The sequence below is a fragment of the Crocodylus siamensis genome, chromosome 4, assembly GCF_052110815.1.
Source record: "Crocodylus siamensis isolate JL-2025a chromosome 4, ASM5211081v1, whole genome shotgun sequence".
Classification (NCBI taxonomy): domain Eukaryota; kingdom Metazoa; phylum Chordata; order Crocodylia; family Crocodylidae; genus Crocodylus; species Crocodylus siamensis.
This window is the reverse complement of record NC_143398.1, coordinates 111,029,392-111,044,532: the sequence shown is the minus strand read 5'-3', so window position 1 is coordinate 111,044,532 and position 15,141 is coordinate 111,029,392. Positions and strand designations below refer to the sequence as shown.

At 53.1% G+C, this 15,141-nt stretch overlaps 1 long non-coding RNA gene across 1 annotated transcript; it reads left to right on the top strand.

The window, feature by feature from the left end:
- Window positions 1-4,831: 4,831 nt before the first annotated feature.
- Window positions 4,832-7,697, top strand: LOC149866336 (uncharacterized). Its single transcript, XR_016441853.1, has 3 exons — window positions 4,832-4,967; window positions 6,142-6,290; window positions 6,581-7,697. It is a non-coding gene; the product is annotated as an uncharacterized LOC149866336 (long non-coding RNA).
- Window positions 7,698-15,141: the final 7,444 nt, after the last annotated feature.

Here is a 15,141-nt window from a genome sequence, read left to right as displayed (position 1 = left end):
CCCAGGTGAGTGTACTGCAGAGACACAGAGTTGAGTCATCTGTTACATGGGGGAGGGTTGGGGGTGCTGACCTAACCCATAACAGCTCACCAAAACTACATATGTAGCCTGCAGGCCTAAATAATTGCCCACCTTTGCCCTATTCACTGTCTGTGACACAGGCACAGTTTCCAACCAGTGGGGAAGTGAGCTGAGGCCAGGAAGCAGGATTCTGTCCACTCTGCTTCCTCATCTTTCTACCTCCTTCCCTTCCACCTCCCCACCAGGTAGAAGTTGTGCCTACTCTGCAGCCCAGGCAGGGGGGAGAAGCAGGAGTGGCACAGATGTAGCTTCCAGCTGCCTGGCCCCAAGTGGCCTCACTGCCCAGCCCTGGCATGAACAGAAGCACAGGCAAAGACCTCCAGCTTGACAGGCTAGATCCAGAATGGTGGCCAGATCTGGCCCATGGTGTTAGATGTTTTTTCATATTTTACTAGAAATATAAATTCATTCATCTACTCATCTTAGTACAACAATAAATGCAGTGCTACAAGCTTTATAAGAGTCCTGGCTCTGAATGAGTTAGTGTCTACCATGTAACAAGGCTCTTAGTTTGGGGCAGCTCCTGGAACTCTTAACCCCAGGACTGGCTAAATGTTAACACCTTTAAGTGGCTTAAAGCACTTGCTATGTGACTCAAAGTTACACCATTCCATGGCAGCATTATCTCTAATCTGCACTACCCAGCTCCTGTTCAATTAAGGTATGGCCACTCTGCACAGCTGTGCTGCTCAAGTTGAAGTCCTCCAGTTTCCCAGGATACAATAGCCCTCCCCTATGTGGTGTTTCTGCACATAGTTGAAGATAGTGACAGCTTGAGGCAGGTTATGGCTAGCGGAGAGTGAATGGAAAAGAGGTGGGTAAGGCATAGAAAACAGGAGCTAGTCAGCCACGATGCTGCTGTGGCATAGGGAGAGCATGGCCTAACACAAGAGAAAGAGGAAAGCCAAAAAGGGGATGCAGAAGATGCTGCATTGGGGGGTGCTGGTGCTGGCTCTGCTGGCCGGCCTGGTGAGGCACTGTTTACTCCATTGCTCCCTGGCCCAGGAGCATTGCACCACACCATCCCACTGGTTTCTTCCTGCAGCCCCATGCTATGCCTGGTGGGAGCATTTAGCAGCCCTGGCAGCAGTGGTGGCACAGGGTGGGGAAGAAAAGGAGGGGGAATGGAAAGCACTGCCTCATCACAGTGAACCACCAGCCTGTTGCCCACACCTGTACTGGGCTCCAGGCAGAGCTGACCCTAGGGGTGTGCAGGGTCCTGGGCACATCAGCCTGTGCAGGGCCTCCTGTGTGTGTGTGTGTGTGGGCGGGGGGGATGGGTGGCAAGTGGCTGGAGCATGGAGCGCATGGGAGGGGGGCAGTGAGCAGCCGGGGCACAAAGCCGGCAGCGTTTGGCAGCCGCGTCAAGTGGAGGTGCCTTTGGTGGGTCCTCTATGGCACTCTCCGCAGGGCCCCCCCAAAGCACAGGGCCCAGGAAGGTTGCCCTGATTTGTCCCCACCAAGGGACGGCTCTGGCTTCAGGGGAGGTAAGTGACATTTGCTGGGAGGAAACCAGTGGAGTGATACAGTGCAATGTTTCCAGGCCAGGCAGCAGTGGACTGCATGTCATGGTTGGTGGGAGTATTTAGCAGCCTTGGTGGCAGCTGGGGTGGGGGGCAGTGCTGATCACTGTGGTGAGCCACCAGCATACTTCCTGCACCCATGCCAAGCTCTGACATTGACAGTGTAGCAGGCTTGCCTTTTGGAGCTTGAGTTGAATCCCAGGCTTGAAATCTTGCTGTTTTGACTGGTGGAGCTCATCCCCCAATCAGGAGGCAGCAAGAGGAATTCAGTCACACCCCTTTCCTGAGGGGAGGGGGAGAGGAGTTCCTCCCCCCCCGGACCTGATTGAAGACTTCAGGGGCAGAGCCCTGGAGAGTATAAAAGGAGCTGCTTGCCTAGCATGGGGGGGACACATCTGGGAGAGAGAAGAGCGGGGCTTAGAAGAGCGGAGGAGAGCTGCTCAGCAGGGCAAAGCAGTAGCCCAGAAGCACCCCTGAAGAATTCCATCAGCGGGGAACGGCAGACGGCTCCAGCAGCTAGACTCTCAGTGTGCAGCATAGCACACCGCATCCAGACCTTGAGATGGTTCAGGTCCGCAACCTCTGGCATGCAACCAAAGACACGGTGCATAGCATGGTGCATGGAGTAGGACCTTTGGAGTGCTTGGGCGGCTCAGGTCCTCAACCCCTGGAACAAGGCTGGGAGCTTGGTGCAAGTGGCGCTGCACAGAGGGTCCAGGAGCGGACCGAGCCTGGTGCTGCACGAGGCAGCCCAGGCCTCTGACCCATAGCAAAAGGTTGAGTCCAGAGAGCCAGACAGTGATCGGGCTACTGAGCCAGCAGACGGGGCCGAGCCAGAGGCCCCAGAAGCCCAGCATAACGGAGCCCTGTTCCAGGGGACAGTGACACTCCCTGCCCCCCCGCCCCCGAAACCCACTGCAGGTGAGAAAGCAGCCTGGCGCAGAGGACGAGGACCACCCTCCAGGCCTGGGAGCCATGAGTTGCAGGGAAAAGAGGATTCCCGCAGGGGAGGGGAGTCCCCCTGGTTAGTTAAGAGCTCCTGAAAGGGGGGGTCCTACTGAGAGGCCCCCCCTAAAGTTACCAACTTCCTTGTAGGGCTTGGGAAAAGCCCAAGGGCATTGGTGTTTCCCCTTGGGATTGAGTTTATCTTTGGAGTTTACCTGTTTTGGATCAGATACTTACCTGTGACTTACCTGTATCTGAAGCACTGGCATAAGGTTTTATGTCATTTACCCAGAGAGTATTGTTTATGTTACTGGTTTAGATATCTTATAAATATATATATATACATATATATATACATATATATATATGTATATATATACACACACACACACACATTTTACATATGTTTATATCCATGTTCCTTTCCCTTGTGATAAGTTAATGTAAATAAATGTGTATATAGTTAAGTCCCCTGACTGTCCTGACCTGGTTCTGCAGGGACGGAGGGGAGCTGAGCGGTCTGCAGTTCCCACCCCACAGCACACCTGCCAGCTAAGAATCCCCTTCAACTGGAGAAGGGGAATATATATCCCAGTTACTTGGGCTACAATAGTTGCATGTTCCTGCCTCCTCCCCACCCCCATGCTCCTCCCCAGCCCATCTCTCACACCCCTTCCCATAGAGCAGAGATAGAAGCCTGTCCTGGCTCACCAGCCCTGCTCACCAAGCCTCTTATGGCAAGTCACCACCCCTTGTGGCTGTGCAGACAGAGAACAGTCAGAGAAGGTTTTTAGCCTTAAGGCCTGACTGCTCCAAACTCCAACCCAGCACTAAGCCAATCAACATTTGTGCAGCTCACGGTGCAAGATGTAACAAGGCCCTAAGGTATCACTCTGCCCTGCCTCCTGCCAAGAATTACAGCTTATATTGCTGGGAGGCTTCAGCTTCATTCCGCCTTTTCCAGTGCATCAGTCCTGGGACTGGTAGCTTCTGTGGAATAATTTTTGTATTGCCGTAATATGCTTGGTGATTGCATTAGGTCACATACAAGCTGCCTAGATATCCAGGATTATCTATATGGCAATAAAATTTAAGTCCCACACTGTAAGAAGCTCTACCACTGTAAAGAGCACATTTTAATTGTATTAAGCCAGTTGGTCACTAGGTGGCCTCATCACCCAAGAGATTTAAGTAGCCTGGGCTAAGTAATTATTACCAAATTTATTTTTAGAACCTTAGGAACCTTAGGAGCTCAGGATTTATAGCTGTCACTTCAGAGGACAGGCAAGAACCTCTTGAAAAGGCTGCATACTAAATCCCTCTCTCTGGAGCAAAGGGCTCTTGCTGCACTTGTTCTCCAAAGCTGGTGCTGTAATAGAGGTCACTGGCTCCCAGTCCATCAGCTGAGAGTCCCATAGATTCATAGATTGATAGATTATAAGGGGCTGGAAGGGACCTCGGAAGATCATTGGGTCCAGCCCCCTGCACCAAGCAGGTAGGACACCTGGGGTCAGGTGACCCCAGCAAGGTGCCCGTCTAGTCTTCTCTTGAAGATCTCCAGGGTAGGCGATTGCACCACCTCTGGAAGGAGTTTATTCCACGTCTGGACACCCTAACGGTGAAGAAGGTTTTCCTAATGTTGAGCCTTAAACGGTCTTCCCGGAGTCTGTGACCATTCCTCCTCGTTTTCCCCAAGGGTGCCCTGATGAACAGTTGTTCACCAAGCCCCTGATGTAGCTGTAAGCTGCTACTAAGTCTCCTCTCAGCCTTCTCTTTTTCAGGCTCAAGAGTCCCAGATCCCTCAGCCTTTCCTCATATGGCTTGCTGCACAAGTCTCTGATCATATGGGTGGCCCTTCTCTGGACTCTCTCAAGCTTTACCATGTCCTTGTTAAAGTGTGTCGCCAAGAACTGCACGCAGTACTCCAGCTATGGTCTCACCAATTCTGAGTAGAGTGGGAGAATCACTTCTTTTGTTTTGCTGAAGATGCATCGATTGATGCATGCCAGGGTATTGTTAGTCCTGGTGGCTATAGCATCTCACTGCCAGCTCATGTGGTCTATTATTACCTCCAGGGCCCTTTCATTCACAGTTCTGGTCAGATTGGTACTGCCAAGCCTGTAGGTGTGTGTCGCGGGGCACTCCCGTGCCCCGCTCCTAAGGAGAGACCAGGAAGAGGAGAGGCCTGAAGCAACACAGATGGGGGTTGCTAGGGCAACCAGGCAGGTCATGTGGCCCAGAGAGGGGCAGGGCCAGGCCCTTATAAACAGCTAGGCCAAAGCCTAGGGAGCAGTTCCCTTCTGGCTGCTGCAGGAGCAGGAGCTCTGCGGCTGAGCTGAGCAGCCTGAGGCAAGTGGGGCAGCCTTACCCCACTAACCGGCTGCGATGATGTAGGGAACAAGATCACCCTGACTGCAGGTAGGACTGAGAGCCCGGTAGGGCTTGGAGTTACGGATAGGCGTGTGGAGCCTCGGTTTAGGTTGGAGCCAGAGGGCTTGACTTTGAGTTACGGTTTACACCGGAGGACCGGGTGAGGCTGCAGGGGAGCGAGGAGGCCTCAGCGGGGCTCCCCAGCAGTTTGGGGGCTCCGGGTGCCCAGTAGGGGCACGGTGCCAGGGGGGCACAACGGTGGTGCCGGAGTGGCACAGAGCACGGGGTTGGACCCCGGCCCGGAAGGGTGACGAGAAAGGACCCAAGGAAAGGGTCAAGGGGGCCAGGCACGGCTACGGCCACCTGAGCCCCAAGCGCGGAGAGCGCGGTACAGGCCCCAGAGAGGGCGAGGCCCGCAGAGGGCGCGGCGCGGGGAGCGCGGTACACAGGCCCCAGAGAGGGCGAGGCCCGCAGAGGGCGCGGCGCGGAGAGCGCGGTACAGAGGCCCCAGAGAGGGCGAGGCCCGCGGAGAGCGCGGTACAGGCCCCAGAGAGGGCGAGGCCCGCAGAGGGCGCGGCGCGGGGAGCGCGGTACAGAGGCCCCAGAGAGGGCGAGGCCCGCAGAGGGCGCGGCGCGGGGAGCGCGGTACACAGGCCCCGGAGAGGGCGAGGCCCGCAGAGGGCGCGGCGCGGGGAGCGCGGTACACAGGCCCCGGAGAGGGCGAGGCCCGCAGAGGGCGCGGCGCGGGGAGCGCGGTACACAGGCCCCGGAGAGGGCGAGGCCCGCAGAGGGCGCGGCGCGGGGAGCGCGGTACACAGGCCCCGGAGAGGGCGAGGCCCGCAGAGGGCGCGGCGCGGGGAGCGCGGTACACAGGCCCCGGAGAGGGCGAGGCCCCGCAGAGGGCGCAGAACAGGAAGGGGACCAGACAACGTCCCCCGGGACAGCTGCGAGGCTTGGGGCGTGCTAAAGGGGAGGTTTTGGAGGCACGCATTTGCCCATAAGGCTGGGGGAGAGGACCCCACTTTGGAGCGGTAGTGATACCATTGCGGTGCCGTTAGGTGCGAGTAGGCAGCCTCCCATACTGAACCAATAAGATCTAAGACGTGGCGGGCGAGTAGAGGGTGTCAGACCACCCTAATTGGCACGGCAAAGGGGCGCTCGCGAGCTCACGGCCGCTCGCGGGGCCATCCGTGACAGTGTGTAAGGGATTGTTTGTCTCTAGGTGAAGCACTTTACATTTGTTGATGTTGAACTTCATCTGGTTCCGAGCCGCTCAACTTGCCAGCCTGTCTAGGTCCACCTGTATCTGCAGCCTATCTTCAAGTGTGACCAAGCTCCCCCATAACTTGTTGTCATCCACAAACTTGGTGAGTGAGCTCTTAACCCCCACATCCAAATCATTGATGAAAACGTTGAATAGCACTGGGCCAAGCACCAAACCCTGGGGGACACCAGTGGCCACTTCCTGCCAAGATGACACAGATCCATTCATTAAAACTCTCTGGGTCCTGCCCCACAGCCAGCTTCCTACCCACCTAACTGTCTTATAGTTAAGCCCACATTCTTCCAATTTTCTCACGAGAACATCGAGGGAAACCAGATGGAAAGCTTTTTGGAAGTCAAGGTATATAATGTCAACCTCCTCTCTCTTATCCAGGTAGTGAGTCACCTGATTGTAAAAGCAGATGAGGTTGGTAAGACAAGATGTGCCTGCTATGAAGCCATGCCAGCTGTCATTCAGACTCCTACCTTCCTCAAGCCTAGAGCTGCAAAGGTGTTGCAAGTGATCAACCCCCTCCCATGAAAAGGGCTTTGGGCAAGACAACGGAGATAAGACAGCTATGATGAACAGCCGTACCATTTCTTCTCATTGCCCCTGTACAGCAAGAAAGAAAGGGGAGGAGTCAAATCTCAATCACCAGCTAGAGCTTAGGGGTATAACTCAGACCTTAAAGCAGTTGTTGGGACTTCAGCTGTCCTAGCCTTGGTCCCTTTTTCCTCTGGCTGAGCCCTCATCGTAGGTCGACTGCTTCAACCTTGGTTCCTAGGTCTTGGCTCTTTTTGCATCCCTGCCCAGAACAGGTCTTGTCCAACACAGCATGCCTGGCACTCTGTCCCATAGCCTCCAGACCTCCTCTGCGGCCACTACTCAAACCTCCAGTCAAACTCAAACACCAACCCAAATGGTTTAAAGTCAAATATAACCTCCTCCTTGTGTCTCTGTTCCCTCTAGCCCTCCCACATAGACAGGCTTTTTCCCCCTAGCCCACCAGGTACTTTACATGGGTCAGCCTCACTCCAACCTGCAGCCAGATGTATCCAGAGCTCCCTGCCCTGCAGCAATCAGAATCAAACTACCTTCTCCATGTCAAGAGGCTGGGCTTATATGACTCAAACCCAGGCCCCTTCTTGTCACCAGTTCTCTGCTCCCAGCCACCTGGCCCTCTGGCCAGTGGCTCACCTTACACAGATGACTCACAGCAGCTGCCTCTTGCCATCAGGCTTTCTGCCATCTGCCCCAGCTCCCCCTTCCTAGTCACAACAGTAGGGATTCTCTGTTACAGTCACCCTTTCTAAATCAATGTCTGGGGCTGGCTTTCTGTTCTCCCACTCACCCCTAATTAAGCTTCTGAGAGCCAGGCACTAGGGACACCAAACTCATCCAACACAGGGAGCCAGGAGCAGGAGTCCAGTTCTGACAGTGCACTCAGAGAAGCTTCACCATATGCCTAGTCCAGGGGCGGGCAATTATTTTGGGCGGAGGGCCACTTACCAAGTTTTGGGAAGTATTCGAGTGCTGCATGGGTACCCCACCCCTTGACAGTTGTCCTGCCCCTGGTCACCATATTGGGACTGGAAGTCCAACCTCCTAGCCCCTGACCTTTGCCAGTGGAAGTCCCTCTCCTTGCCCTGGAAGTACTCCTTATGGGAGGAAGGGTGTTGCAATCTGGAAACCATGAAAAAGTTATATATATGTATACCCCCCGCACACACATAAATACATACACACACACACACACACACACACACAAAACATCTACTATAACCTATTTTAATTTTATTTTAAAATCTACTGATTTCTGTGTTTACGAAAAGTGTATCTAGAGATGGCTGTGTTGGTGTCACTAGGCATAACCCTAGCTAACTCAGAGGGATGGAAGACCACGAGTGTCGAAGAAGCCCCTCTGCTCTGGGCGAGCCAGGCCCCCCCCCCACACACACACTTTTCCTGAACCTTTGTAACCCTTTCCTGAACTTTTTGTAACCTCCTGTAATACTGGAAAAACAGGATGAGTAGCAGGCAGGCTGCAACTCCCTAAAACTGTTATCTGTGGAATGCAAGGACACCGCTCAGAGAGAGAAGGAAGGAGGGAAGGGGAATGGTGGAAGGGGTGGTGGGGGGTAGAGGCCAAGGTATAAAAATACACTGTTGCAGGGCTAGGGGCACAGGATTTGAGACCATACAGTATCCCTGTGCCTTTTACTTGAGCTCAAATAAATTCTGTCTACTTCTCCCCACAGTGTGTTTATTGGTATGACGCACACCAGGCAATGAACCCAATTGTTGCCTCCCTCGGGCACCTTGTGCCGGCAACAGCTGCATAATAGCTTAAAGTACAGTCCTACACACTGTGTGTTTTGTGTGGGCAGCAAGGGGGTATAAGTAGTAGTGTGGCTGGGAAGAGTGAGAGAGTGTGTGTGTGTGTGCGTGCGCGCGCACGTGCAGGGTGGGGTGTGGATATGGTGGCTGGGTGTGTGCTGAGAGAGAGTTGGGGCCAGGCTGCCAGCTCCATAGCATGCAGCTCTAACTTACTGGATGTGAGCCTCACATGATGCAGCCAGGTAAACCCCATGCCCAGGCTCTGTGCTTCTACAACCCCATGCTGGGTCTCTGCCAGTCCCAGGGCACTTACACAGGGTCTGTGTTTCTGCCCACCACCACCTTTCCCTGCATTTCCTCCTGCAGGCTTGCCCACTGCTCCCTGCAGCCTCCCGCTTCCTGCTGGGGCCCACTGTCTGCTGCAGCCCTGCTGTGACTCTGCCGCCTGCCACAACCCCACTATTCACCACGGCTCCACTATTTGCCCCCATGGCTATGCTGCCCACTGCACCTGTGCCACCACCCACTGGGGCTCTGCTGCCCGCTGGGTCCTGCCTCGGCCCAGCCACGGCTCTGCCACCCACCAGGGCCCACCTCCTGCTGCCTCCTGGAGCCCACCACCTCTCCACTGCCCACAGGGGCCCGGCTGCACCTCTGGTAACTGCAGGGGCCTGCCGTGGCCCCACTGCCCACTGGGGCTCCACCGCTTACTTGGCCCCGCTGTAGCTCTACCACCCACTGGCTCTCACTGCTCACTGGGGCCTGGCTATGGCTCTGCCATCCGCTGCAACCCCACCAACTGCCGTGGCCCGCAACAGCTCTGCTGCCTGCCGTGGCTCTGCTGCCTCTCTGGGCCCACCGCAGCCTAGCCACCCACTGGGGCCCGGCCACAGCTCTGCCACCCGTCAGGGCCCACTGTGCTGCCTGCTGGGCCTTCTGTGGCCCTGCTGCCCGCCAGGGATCACCATGGCTCCGCTGCCTGCTGCACACCATGTGGGTCCCACTACTCCCTGCAGCTGCTACTTCCTGCGCTGCTCCCATAGCCCCCCCTGCTACCGCGCTGCTCCATGCAGCCCCCACCGCTCCCTGCAACCACCACTTCCGTCCAATCTTACCTTATTTTCCACTCAGACGGAGGGAGGGGGAACAGCTTCAGGGGCACAGGACCAGAAGCTGCAGAGGCTTCTGGTTAGGGGCTGAGGGTGTGAAGGGGGTGGGGGGCTGGGTGGAGCTGGGCTAGCTTTGTTGCTCAGCCACAGGCTTCCGCTGGGTCCTACTGCTGCTGGCCACCTGCCATTTTTGACAGGTGGGCACAGGAAGATATAAATTAATTTTCTAAATTGTTTAAGGCTCCATGGCCCGGATAGAATGGGTTGGTGGGCCTCAACTTGCCCACCCTAGCCTAGTTGAAGTGGGGAAGAAAACGAGGACCTGTTGGCCTCACCTCGTCACGGGGCATGTAAGAGGATTAAGGCATTCATTTGGGGATTGGAGAAAGTCTGTTCATTTCCAGACTTTCTGGTTGACCCGCTGTACCGCAGTGTCCTTCCCCACAGGAGTGATGTGAGGATTAATGCAAGTCAAGACAGCGAGGGGCTCAGAAACTGATAAGGCAGGCATATCAAGACCTTCTTTAATAACAATAATGTACTGATATGAGGGGAGAGGCCCTTTCCATACCAGGGAAAGAAGGCAGGAAGGAGAGGGAGGAAGGAGTGGAGAGGGTGAGAAGGAGGGAGCATTGAGGGAAAGAGACATACAGGGCTGGGAAGACAAAAGTGACCTTGTGGAGAAGACGGATACATTTGCAGGGCAGAGGGGATTCATCTGTACGAAGGAAGCATCATAGTGTGCTGAGTGACAGGTAAAGTCTCAGTTTTCTGCCTGGGCAGTGACAAAATGCTCCCAAATCAAAGGAAGATTTTGAGAGGCTTTTGTAGTTACAAAAAAATTGGGAAATTTCAATCTAGTTTCTGAGGAAGAGTTTATTTTATAGAATTATTAATTTGAGATATGAGTTAAGAAAAAAATTAACTACAACATTGTTAAGGTCAGTTAGGAGGTGTAAAAGCATTTTCTTTATTTTCATAGATCCCCTTTTGTTTATATTTCTAAAATTTAAGGTTAGTAAACATCTACACAGGAGCTTTCCCAAAGTATTTTTAATGAAACAAGAACAAAGTAAAAGTGATGGTTTAATCAGATATCAGGATTGATGGGGTGTGTATTAAAAAGTCCATTTGAGAAAGAAAGAGAATGATGTTAGGTACATTCTAGGAGCTTCATCACCCAGCTGTATTGTAAATTACCCAGTCATTCAGAAAAATACACTGTATTTAATTGAGTTTGGTGTTGTGTTTGATTTTAATTAATATAAATATATCCAAAAAAAATAACACACTTAAAATACATATAATATCAGTAAACCATTCCATATTTCAGATATGTTCATTTGGGTAACACTTTTACCTACAGAGAATGATGGAATTTAGATGGGTAACTCTGATTATCGTCTATGATGCCTGAGTGGCTAAATCCTGTATCAGCCATTGTGATTTAAGGTGTTGATCCTGCAGAGACTTATGTACATGGTTAACTTTGCACACTGTACATGGAATCCTGGCCTCATCAGAGGTGATGGCAAAATGCCAGCTGACCTTGATAGAGCCAGGATTTCACCCTAGGGTCTGTTCCAATTAATATAGTACAGCATGGGGGCTTTTGAATTTTATACCCTAGAAGCCAACCTTCTCCTCAAAAGCACTGTCAAACTAGCATAGCTTTCAGCTATCAAAATGTATTTTTCGTTTCTATCCAAGATCTGGATTTCATTCCAACCACTGGGTAATTAATAATTGATGTGTAGTTGATAAGTTCCTATAGAAATATATGGCGTTGCACCAATTAGTTTTTGTTTGCATTAATTCCAGACACAGAACTAATTAGAAGACTCTGGTGGGTAATACTTTTCACTAGAGAAATGAGACTAAACTATGAAAAGCTAGAGGGGATGGATGGAATTGCAGTTATAAAAAAAAGGAAAAACAAAACAAAAAAACCACCCACCTCACCAGAACAATATCTTCCCCTCTCCCCCCACCCTCCCAGGTGTGGATGGGATCATCTGCTGCAGTGCTTGCTACAAACTTTGCACCTTCCACACTGCACCTGGTGCTAGGGCCTGGAAAATCGACAGTGAAGGTCACTAGTTTATTTTCCTTGCAGTGACTAGAGGAGGCAGAGAGCAAACAGCTGGCTCAGGCCTGACAGAGAAAATCTGCCTGCAGGGATCATCCCCAGGTCTCTGATCTGCAGCTGGTTTTGCTGCAGGCAAGGACCATGGCCTTTTATGTATATCCTTGTATGCATTATTGAGAATGGAACTTTTCAGCTGGCTACTGCTCCTTAGATGCTGGAGCAATCTAAGGTAGGAAGAGCTGCAGAACTGGGAGGGCAACAGGGAGCTGGCCAAGCTGCCTGAAGTCAGGTACATTTGCACCTTCTAGACCAGGGGTGGGCAATTATTTGGGCCTGAGGGTCACACATGGAGTTTTGATGAGCTGTCACTGGCTGGATCAGCACCCCTCCTCTCCCCTCCCAGCAACTCACCAACTCACCATTATCACTCCCTATGGGGCTTTGGGTGGGTGGAGAGGTGTTCAGGAGCGGTACAGGTGTGATCCACTCCCTGCACACCCTGTCCTGTGGGAGGAAGGCGGTGGCAGGGAGTGTTTGTGGAGGAGGCCTGTACACATGTGTGTGGGGTGCTGCCTAGGAGTGAGCCAGGGGGAAGGGGAGGCAGGGGCATGTGCAGCAGAGCTTGCCAGGTCGGTGGCTGTCCCCGTGGTGCTCTGCATGGGGCCAAGCCCTGGCCAGGGCAGGCTATGCCATGCTGGTGCCCACATCTGCCAGCCCCAGCCAGTGCACAGCTTCTGGTGAGGTTGTTCCTAGTGTGGCTGCAGCTGGCTGGGCTTGCATTGTCACCGGGAAGCAAGGGGAGCACAGCAGCACCCAGTCAGCTGCAGCTGCACCGGGAACACCTCCACTGGAGGCTGCGTGACTGGCTGGAGCCCAAGCTGGTGAGGCTGTTCTGCTCCCCTCACCTCCAGCTGCAGCTCGTGCCCCTGCCCCTGCCCCTTCTGTGCCACTCTGGGCAGGTGAGGGGAGGGACTTTAGCCAGAGGGCTCCTGCCCAGCATGTGGAGCTCTGACTCCAGCTCCCAGTTACCTTCCACCTGCTCTGCCTGCTAGGTGCGATGAGCAGGGACCTGCATGCAGGTGGAGTGGGTGGAAGGTGGCTGGGAGCTCTCCACATGCTGGGCTGGAGCCGCCTGGCTGAAGCTTCTGCTCTGCCCACCCGGAGCAGCATGGCAGGGGCAGGGGCAGCCTGCACAGCCAGAGGCAAGGGGAGCCCGGGCTAGTGCATGCAGCTTCTGGTGGGGCTGTTCCTCTGCTCCCCTTGCCTCCAGCAGCAGCTCCTCCCCCCACTCCTGCCCCTGCTGCACTGCTCCAGGTGGGCAGAGGGAAGCTTTAGCCCGGTGGCTCCCACTGGAGGTGAGAGGAGCAGAGCAGCATCCAGCCAGCTCCAGCCATGCTGGGAATAGCCCCACCAGAAGCTGCACACTAGCCAGGGTCCAGGGCAATGGGTGCTGGCGGAATCACGTTGCAGGCTGCCCTAGCAGATACAAGTGGGGCTTGGCTCCATGTAGAGCATTACAGGGGCAGCAGCAGGCCAGATCCAGCCAGTCAGAGGCCCAATCTGGCCCTCAGGCTGTATTTTTCCCACCTGTTCTAGACTCAACTAAATCAGAAATACATGGTATAATTTTGATGAGCAACTGGCTTACTTTGGGCATGCGATAAAATAAGCCTGCTCCTTAGGAAAGCATACACTATGCTTCGCTGATTCGGTGAGTTGAGCGGTTCTCAACCTCTTCAGACTGGAGACACCCCCAGCGAGGCTCAAGACTCCCATAGGAACATGCCAGCTCTTAGCTTTCACTCCTATTTTTGTGCCTTTCTCTCTTTCATATGACGTCAGTTATCAACTTCCAAATCTATGAGCCACTGTCTGGTATTATTACTCAATGTGTGGATACTATTTGCCCCATCTGGACCTTTGTCAATATTGCAGCTTTTAATTAAGTGCTGTGCTGTTTGCTGGGCACTGCATTCATATAGGGGGCTGTCCAAGACGTTCATCTTGTGAAGTTTGTTTTGAAGTGTCTGTCTTCAGTCTGTTCAGCTTGACCTTCACTTCTCTGTCAAGGTTGTGCCCAATGGAGGACTCATTTGGTATTGGTATAAAACACTCTGGGCATTTTTATACTCCAGGAGCTTGTGGGCTTCGTATATAAACAGTTCTTGATTTTTAAGCCACTTAAACCTCCATCTGTTTGGGTCTTTAGATAGCAGTTGATGGAGCAGGTGATTTTCATCATCTCTTGTTTCTATTGCCAGTAATGATATTAGGGTCTGTCTTCTTATAGCAGAGGTTCCCAACCACCAGGCCACAGCCCGGTACCAGGATGCACAGGATTGGCTGCTGGGTCATCTGTCCACCCAGGTTGAAGCTGGACAGCGGGGCAGCCCCACAGGGGAGGCAGCTGGTTCTGTGCACCCTGTCCCGCTCCTGCCACCATGGCTGCACCCAGCAAGGTGCTACCCACACAGCAGGTACTGGGGCCCGTGCCAGGCCGGGCAGGACCCCTCCAGCCCTGCCCATGGCTGGGAGTGGGTGGATGTGGGCAGGGAAATGTCTGAGGAGGAGAGCGGGGAGGCGGCTCCGCTGCTTGTTCCTAGGGAAGGCAGTGGAGCCCCTTCGTCCTGGGCAGCCCCTGCTGAGTCCCCTAGGCCACTGCCTGTGTAGCCTCCTCCCCTACAGGGTCCCCTGGTGCCAACACAATCCTCGCCACGTAAAAATTGAATGTAAATATGTAAATTAGATTGCTTCTATACCTGGTCTGCCAAAATTCATTTAATGAGTTTGCTGGTCCACAGTATAAAAAAGGTTGGGATTCACTATCTTATATCACTTGGTATAATGGCTGAGAGTACAGGGAGTACGTGTGTGTCTAAGTTATACCTCCTGTTATGAGTCCCTGTGTTCTTGAGCTTTTTACTGTGACAACTTCTGGACCATACAGGAGCACAATATTTTCCTGGGGCATAAAACATTGCAAGCACAGTGGTTTTGAGCACTTTGAAGTTAGCATCCCATGTCATACTTAACTTAAGGCAGCTAGCCATGCAGAGACTTTCCTGTTGACCTTTTAAATGTGATGTTTATAGATGTTTATAGATGTGACTCCTAGGTAGTTTGGGGTATGCTCATAGGAAAGGATTTGGTTGCCAACTCTGATATTAAGTGTGCTTTTGGTTTGACAGTTGTCCAGGTGGAAGAGTGATGATATCAATTTACTGAAACTCAACTTCAAGTGCCACTTGTTGAGATAGTCAGCAATGAGTTCCATGGCAGTACTCAGTATCTCTTCCAGTTCTGTCATATCTATTCCTTGGGATACTATGGCAACATCATCATTGTACATGTATCACTTAGATGTTGTATGTATGAAGTCTGAGGTATATGCATTGGAAAATAGTGCTGGCACTGAAGACTTGG